Below are 9078 nucleotides of genomic sequence, written 5' to 3' on the forward strand. Positions count from 1 at the left end.
AACTTTCCTGGATTTGCAAATAGAGGGGAATGCCTGGAACAGGCTTCAACAGGTCGGTGTGTGGGGTAGACTCTCGGTTCCTCCATACGGCCCGTGCAGGACGCAACAAACTACTACAAGTTAAAGGATTCACTCTCTGTTATATGACAGCATAAATTAATAATATATATAGCAATAGACACGTGATCAATATCAATAGATAATACATCTGATAGATTATTCACTAAACTCTGATCCAGAAACGCGCAGCATTCTGGGAGATGTAGGCAGAGGAAAGGCTTTAGTCGCTCAACCTCTCACTGCTGGAAAAGCCTCGTGGAATCAACTAACTCACTCATTCTTTGGTTACCTAGCAACAGCCTGTTGAGTAACTTGCGCAGCAGCAGTTTAAGGTTTTGCCTCATAACTGCTTAAAAATAAAAATAAACAGCGAGGAGTGAAAACTAAATAAAACAAGAAAGATCACCTCACTAGTTTGTTTCTATTTCAGATATTTAAAACGTTGATTATCGACGTTGATCGATACAAAATACTTACAGATTGGTACACCTGTTCTGTTCGCTCACATTTGTATCCCGTCGAGTTCGAAGTGCATCATCCATTTGACCTAACATTTTTATCACACCTAAAACTGTCTGCCAGTTTTAGGTCTCAAAGCTGCACTATATAACTTTAATTTACAAAATTTATTTGTTTTTACTTATTTGTTAGGATTGTCTCTATATCACAAGAACATGATATGAGACAGATAATGTATGAAAAAAAAATCAAGCTCATCTGCATTCTCCCTATGGACTTACTGTCATCTGCACACCAGTCAGAGCCAGGAGGAGGGTCTCTGCGCTGCCAATCACCCTTGTGTATCCTTGATGTTGCTGCCAACTCACCCCAAAAGTGATCACACTAATTAGCCTGGCCACCGATAACGACAGAAAAACAGGTAAATTGTTTCTCTGCCATTAGCACATCCAGCAGTGCGTAGATGAGGATGATTGGCAGTTCTAAGATCCTCCCTCTGGCTCTGATTGGTTGTTTAACGCAGGAGCCGTGCATTTATTCACATGAGGAGCTTGATCTTTTCACAGATCATCTTTCTCATACTGTCACATACAACAAATATGTCAAAAACATTTTTGTGAAAGCTATATACTATAGCTTTACATATAAATATACTTAATTCAATCCAAGTCGAGGCTTTGACTGGGACATTTACAGATTCCTTACCAAGGTGTTACTTCGTAATATTGGCTGTATCTTTGTTGGGTCAATGTGTGAATTTCAGAGACCTACAGGGGAGGTTTGATTGTAAAATCTCTAGTTACCACAAAAATCCCCACAGCACCATACTGCCACCACTATGCTTCACAGTGCAGATGGTGTTAGTTTAGTCATTAGCAGTCCTTATGTTCTTCAGACCAGAGAAATATTAATGTACCTTTCAGTGAGGAAAGATGTGATTGGTGGAGTGTGCAGACAGTAGATGACCTTCTTCTTCTTGTCCTTCTGTCGCTAAATGAACACTCGAGCGCCATCTTTCTCTGACCAAGACCCTCCACCTGGATTGCTCATAAGGTCCTTGCAGTTTCATATTTCTTATTTTTCCAAGTAATGAAGGCCAGAGTGTTTTTTGGGGCCTCTAGTGTTGCCAAAATATTTTGTATTTTTTGCCTGATTTCTGTTTGAATATATTGTGGTCTACAGAAAATTTCCTTGACGTCATTGCTTGGTTTCTGATCCACACTGTGAATTGTGAGACCATGTCTAGATAAGTGTTTTCTGACCCAAATCATGTCTAAAGTTACCACAATTGGACTTGCATCAAATTACCCCTGAGGTCACTTCTGAGTGCAATACCAAAGAGTGGGAATACTTATGTAACTATTATGTTTATAAAATTACAAATGCAGGAGAAAATCTTTCCACTTTTTCATTTCATAATGTATTGTGTAGATTTTAGAAGAAAAATAAATAATTTGCAGTGAATCTATTGGGTTACAAAATATGGAAACGGAGAACGGCTAAAACAAAAGCAAAATATTTTGTGACCAAAATGCTACATTAAAGACATGTTTAACAAAATCAGCAGTGCAGCTTTTATCTACAGCTCTAATATTACTAAAAAATATATTTTTCTTTCATAATTAGGACTGTATTTTAAGTTTATTTATTAATTTTTGCAACTTAACTCTTTAAGATTTGTAAAGGGGGCCATCCAGACTTTGAAATTTAAAGCTCTGTTACCTTTATTTGTAATAATTTAACCATGCAAAAGCAGAACTTAATTTAAAAAAATTTATATCATCAATCATAAGTCATCAGTATTTTCTTGTCGATAAATTAGATTTAAAGTGACATTAGCTAATATGCTGGAATTGGCTAGCAAAAACATGTTAACTAAAAATAAACTATTTGTTATGCTAATACAAGTTAGCTAAAATGCTAACAGTAGCATCTTATCAACAGCAAGTATTGACAATGCTAATTAGCATGTTAGCGATGCTAATATGGTTGTGTAAGATAATAACTTCTATATACTTTATGTGCTGTCAGCAGCTTTTTAAATATTTTTAGATGAAGTGATAACATTGACATGCTAGGTAACAATAACAAACGTTATCTACTTTGTTAAAGTTAGGTAATATGCCAGATAAGCTGAGGTGATGCTAATATTTTGTTAGCCTGGTTTGTAATCCATTTCTTTCTGTTTTAGGGATTCTTCAAAAATGAAAAAGAAGAGAAAACATTACCTTCAAATAGAGTAAATCTGTGTTGAGCTTTTAAAATGATAAAAATTACGTCAAGTGTTTAGTTACCGTTCCAAACCCTGATCACGTCTACAATCAGAGGATGTTTAAAAATACTGAAGTTGAGATAAACGAGAGGTATTAAATAAAAATCTGTCAGAAAACTAAAAATGGCTCATCGCTGATTCTTTCAGCATGATAAGAATCAGAAACATGGGGCCTAATCAACTCTGATGTGTTGCATCAGATGCAAAACCAAAAGCATTTATGGTCATATCAGTCCCCAGACCTCAGTCCTATTGGAAACCTGAGGACTGAGCTGAAGAGAGTACCCAGGACTCTGGACAATTTGGAGATATTGTGCGAAGAGGAATGGTCACAAATCTTTCTCTCTGTATGCTCCAACCTTGTAAAATATTATAGGAGAACACTACATTCTGTACTAGTGGTAATAGTGGGCTGGACAAGGTAACAGCAGGGGTTCCAATAATTGTGCCAGCAGTGATTTTGTAACCCGAAAAATAAACCCCAACAATTATTTCCGTTAGATTCCACTGTGATTCAGCTCACACGAGGAAACTACTAACCTTAAGATGATTTCTGAAGCCTTTTCAATACAAAACTCAGAGCCCCCAAACCACGACACCCACTGGGTCCCTAACCCAAACATTATTTATGACAAATTCAAGGCCAATATCAAGGGTTTTAAAGAGCTCCTAATGTTCCCATTAACAAGTAGTTTTTGTGTGGGTGTTCTACTAGAATAACAACGCATTACATCGGTTCTTGGAAGTCAGATGTTCTTCGAGCGTTTTCTGTTTGAGAAATGTATTCCCTTCTTTTAACAATTTATCACACTGTTCGTGTTTAACTTCAGAAATTGAAGGGAAGCGGAAGAACCTTTTTTATTTTGAAGGTTGCAGTGGATTTATCCATCACGCTGTTTTATTAGAGTAACTGTGTTTGTTCTTTTTTAAGAGCAAAGGTATGGGGGAATTGTTCTGCCATAATTCGAGAGCACACATTTTCAGTCTGAAAGCAGGACTTCATGTCTTTTGTTATCAAAACTTTTAAAATTTGTACTCAAAACTTCTGCTCTCTTTCAAATATTCACTGTACTTTCTCAAAACCTGTCTCCGCTCGGATCAAATCTCCTCTCTGCTTGCTTAGGAATCATTTGCTACTTCTGCTTTGAACAAAAAAGTACCATTGCCTGGCAACCTCTCAGCCAATAGAACGCGAGTGTTGCACTGGGTGTGTTTGTTTCGTTCTAGTGGGTGTGCCAGTGTGGCTGCTTTCATTTGTAGCAAAGGCATGTAGAAAAATCTTAAATTTGTAAAAAAGTGTAAAGTCAAAACTACTTCTGGAAGATAGAAATGTAAAATACTAGTTTTTGTATGTAGTATTGGGATGCTATTTTCCAACTTTATTTGAAAATAATTATATTTAAAAATTAAATATAAATACACCATTCAACCTGTTTCTCAATTTATTTTAAGAGCAAAAAGAGGCTCTTAAATCATCAACCAGTGTGAACACCCACTTCAAACATATAGGGAATTATTTTAGAGAAAAGAAAAAGGGGATTCCCTTATTGTACAAAGAAAAAGATGATGTATAACAGGAAAACATCCACTGCATCACTCTTTGAAATATCTCTGTTACATTAGTTATGATTTGTTCCTTGGTGGACTTCTGTTCATAATTTTTTGGTTGAAGCATTACACGTCTCTGACTTTTGGAGAGTGTTTATAATGCTAACCGTGGCGAGAAGGTGTTGCTTGTACAGCTGGGAGGAGCAGATTAGCATCTCAAAAGCTTAAATAATACTGGAACTACGACCCCAAAACAGAGCTGAACAAAAGAACAAAACTCCAATGTCACTCTTCCCAGATTTCTAATCAAACGCTCAGACAAAGATTTAAAGAAGTGAGGCAAAAACAACTGAGGTGGAATAGGGTTAGGGTTAGTTTCTGCTGCCTGAATACTGAACTCTTTGCATGTAGTGACAATACCTGCATTTCCATTACAAATGTGCGCAAATCTTTGTCTATATTCTGTGAATGTTGATAAACCATAATTATGCAATTGTGGTGTTTCTATTAAACAATAAGTGAAGTTAAAATCATGCAGGAATAATTTTGGTCATGCAACTGATGTAGATAGTTACTACATCCTGTTGTCGTCTTCTTTGTGGTTTCCAGCAGTAGTAACATCTGGCTTTTGATCAGGTGACTCGTGTTTCCACAGCAGTTTTGTGAAATACATTTATTTTATTTTGATACGGTTGTGAAACCACCTCATCTTGGCGGACAAACTTTTTTGAGTTTTTTTTTTAATTGGTGTGTTTCCATTAAGCAATTGTACGTTTATTTCAATTTAAGCAATTTCATGATTAATAAAAATACAGCTACTCATAAGAGTGACCTACAGAAACCGTCTTCAGTCAGAGGCTTTCTCAGATTTGTTGCATGACTGACTGCTACTGGGGATCCACAGCAGAAATCCCATCCACCACTCTTTGAAGAAACTTACATGAATTTTAGTTGCAACAAGTATTTCTGAATTTGAATTTAAAACAATTGACTCAATATAACTCTACAGACTCCAATTACCACATTAGCTGTTAAAATTTATTTAGTATTAATAAAAGCAACCAAACACTATGTGTTTGTTCTTTGACCATAGAAGAAAAAAGATCAGAGAACGTCTCCAGAAAGACAGTCATGATTTCTCTTAGTTTTAACAAAATATGTAGTCAGACAACAAAAACAGCCAGAAACCCCTTAGTAACTGCAAAAGTCAACTTTATGATGGCTAAAAATAAATCAATATGAATCTGAATGAAACCCAAGACTTCTGAAACAATACCTGTTAGACTTTTGAGACTAAAGCTTTACACACACCAAAAACAGAAAATCTTACAAAGTATTTTTGGTTTAGTTCCTGGTGTGAATTTCTTAGTACATTCAAGGTTTCCCCCAGAAAACGTGTTAATCCCAGAGATAAGGTGCTAGGGCAATCATTCGTCCATGTTTTTGAGTTAAAAGATGTTAATAGTTGACAGGACATTTGAAAATATCACTTGATAATTATGTGGTATTGGAAGATTAATACCTGAACACCTAATATAACACCTTAAAAATGCAATTATTAAAAATAATAAAAAAGAAGCAATGCTTAGCCTGATGGGGGCACAAGTAAAGCCTGGTGGCCCACCAGGCTTATAATACACTTGAAATAAGACAAAACTAACTTAACATATAGGAGTTTATAATTCCTTAATATTTGCACTAGTTCCATTGGAAGATTTTTTTTTTCAATATTAAGGAATCATTGACTTAAAATAAGCTTCTGAAAACATTAGTTTTGCCTCATTTTAAGTGTACTAAGACATTTGCACTAGAAATACTCACTAAGATTTTGTGTTTTTGCAGTGTAGAGTTGCTGGGAGGTTATGGGAGTGTTGATGTCCAGTCTACATGCAAAAGCTGTGAGCAGAGGGTCAGACTAGCCTGGAGTTTTGTCCACAAGTGACGGATAGATGAAGTGACCCCTGTCTGCAGGTTAACTTTTACCATTGCTGTTAAAGTACAGTCGCTGTGAGTTCAGACCTACAGTTTCGTTAAATCCAGTCCCTGCTGCTTTTGTTTTCATCACCAGTAAAACAGGGTGGTGCAGCCTTAAAGTTTAGCTCGTTGAAAGCCTCGCCACAAACAGTTAACAGTTTCTGAAAATGTGGGTTTTGATCATCAGCAGGCACCACAGATTTTCCTGTCCGTTTTGCCAAAATCCTGTGACCCCTAAATGTTACTGTGGAAAGACAGCGTATCAAAACAAGCACCCCATTTTCTGCATTTGCTCCATGACGCACCTTTATTCCTTCCATATGAAACATGTACAGGACACAAGGGGGCTTTGACAACAATGTGAGCTAACGTTGCCACACACAGACTGTTTGGGGAGGTAAAACACCAGAATTTCCCATCCTGTCCCCCTCATTTATTGTTTTTACAGCGCTTTTCTTCTTTTGTTTTAGTCATTGTGGAGGAAAAGCCCTCCACATTATCAGCAGAAACAAAAGTATTACTCTCCTAATCAAGTGCGTGTCCTCAAGTGAACCTGCTAGCTCAGCCAGCCCCTCCCATCTTGGGTCCGGGACCCCGTTTTCGGTTCACACAAGTTTTGCAAAAGCTTTATCTCAGTTTTCAACCCTTTTTTTTCATCCTTTCTTTTGCATTCGGCCCCGCTCTCGGTCTCCTGTGTGTGTGTGTGCGCGTGTGCATCGCTGACTCGGACATTTGTTTGGCAGCAGAGACGCAAAGGGATGCTGTTAGCGCTGCAGGAAAAACAAAATCACAAGTCTTCTTGGATCGCCGTGTGTTAACATGTAAACACTGTTCCAAATGAGGTGATACAACTCAGTTTGAAACCAAGAATTTTACTCTGTGTAAGTTAACTCTTTAAACATAAGACAGTTTCCCCGTTTACTGGCCATGAATCTGTTTCAGAGTGGGAATGTTTCTCGTTTTAAATCCAGTACCGGATCATTTCCAGAGGAATCGCTGTGGAGCCATATCTGATCTCTAAATTAATTAGGAATGAAAAGTTTCACAAACTCAAAGTGCGAACCAGAAACTGATCCACAGTAGATCCAAATCTCAGTCTTTCCTCTGAGTCAAGTTTATTTGTAAAACACATTTCAGCAACAAAGCATAAAACAGAATTCGGTAACCAATTATTCAACAGTAAAATTACATTTTTCCTACTGTTGATTTAAAGGAACTCTGTGGTTCGGCTATTTTGCAGATTTGTGGTGCATAGAAGCTGAATGCTGCTTCTCCATGTTTGGTTCAGAAGACCTGAGTGACCTAAAAGGTTGATACAACAAGGACAGATCTTTAAAAAATGTTGTTGTTTTGTGTTTGTTTTAAGCTGTTGAGTGATTTATAAACTAACAAACGTATTTTAAAGTCTATTCTCTGAGCTCCAAGGAGCCAGAGGGAGGACTGGTTTTAGTCAGAACGCCAGCAGCAGCATTTTGGCAGACACTGTGGCAGTAATCAATGCAATTAGAGATAAAAACATGGATGAGTTTCTCTAGATCTTCCTTTAATCCTGGAAATGATCTTCCGGTGATAAAAGGCCGACTTTGTAACAGTCTTTATGTGTCTCTGAAGGTCCACACTCAGATTTCAGGCCTGATCGCTCGTTTAGAGCCGTAATAACCGACTCTAGATTATTCCACTTTATTAACTTCAGTTTTGTTTTTGTTCAGCTGGAGAAAGTTTCTTCACATCCACACATTTATTTGTTCAGTGATTGGGTGGTTCAGAGCCATCTGGTGACATCATAATGTAGAGCTGTGTATCATCTGCATAGTTATGACAGCTAATCTCATTATTTGTTATAAGTTGAGCTAGCAGGAGAAGGCATTCGCGCTTGTTTATCACTTTATTAGGCTTGATACATTTTATTTTGCCCCGCAGCTGTTTTCAGTGTTGGCAAAACAACTGAAGCAATAACAAAATACCTTCGAAAACCCTGAAAAAATATTGTTTAAAAGATAGAGCACAGGTTTTGTTCATTACAATCAAGTTAGAGGTGGTGTGAAACATTTTCTGTTTGTCTAAAGTGATTCAGTTGTATTATTTATGCAACTCTAGAAAGAAGCTAATTAAGCCTTTCCTTGGCCGTTGAGTTCACCGAGGCGGAAAGACGAAGCTGTGGGGTGGCTGGAGGTGGTGCTGAGTGGGTTCAAAAGTCTCACAATCAAAGAAAGAAGAGAGGGAGTGAGGGAGAGTAACTTGGCACAGAGACAGTTCAGATAACCAGACGCTCCAGAAGCAGGCAGGGGAAGGTCAGCACCCTCCCTCCCTCCCATCCCGCCTCGCTCCTCTTCATCAGCAAATATCTATAGACTGGGCGAGCTCATCATTTCCAGTACACTGCAGGCAGAGGAATCCAGATCAGGTTTCAGAACAGAGATAGAGCGTTTTAAGCTAACTGGACGCTAGCGGCGTCATCAGGAAAATAGCTTTGTCCTTCAGAGGAGCATCCTTATTGTATTCCACGTCGGAACAAGCAGTTCCTGTTAATGACACAATCTGGCAGGGGAGGCAGATATAGACGCCAGATTGTGGTTCTTCTGAGCTTCAGCTCGGTGGAAAAGGAGTCAGACATTCAAAAATCTGAGTCGACTCAGAAATACTTCATTTATCCCAAAGTGGGATTAAATTAAATGTTGTATCTTCAACGAATAGTCATGGGCTAAAGACCTCATGACATGCTAACAGCTCGATTTCAAGCCAGCAGAGATGATTTTCCACTATCA

The sequence above is a fragment of the Xiphophorus maculatus genome, chromosome 17 (genome assembly GCF_002775205.1).
Source record: "Xiphophorus maculatus strain JP 163 A chromosome 17, X_maculatus-5.0-male, whole genome shotgun sequence".
Taxonomy (NCBI): domain Eukaryota; kingdom Metazoa; phylum Chordata; class Actinopteri; order Cyprinodontiformes; family Poeciliidae; genus Xiphophorus; species Xiphophorus maculatus.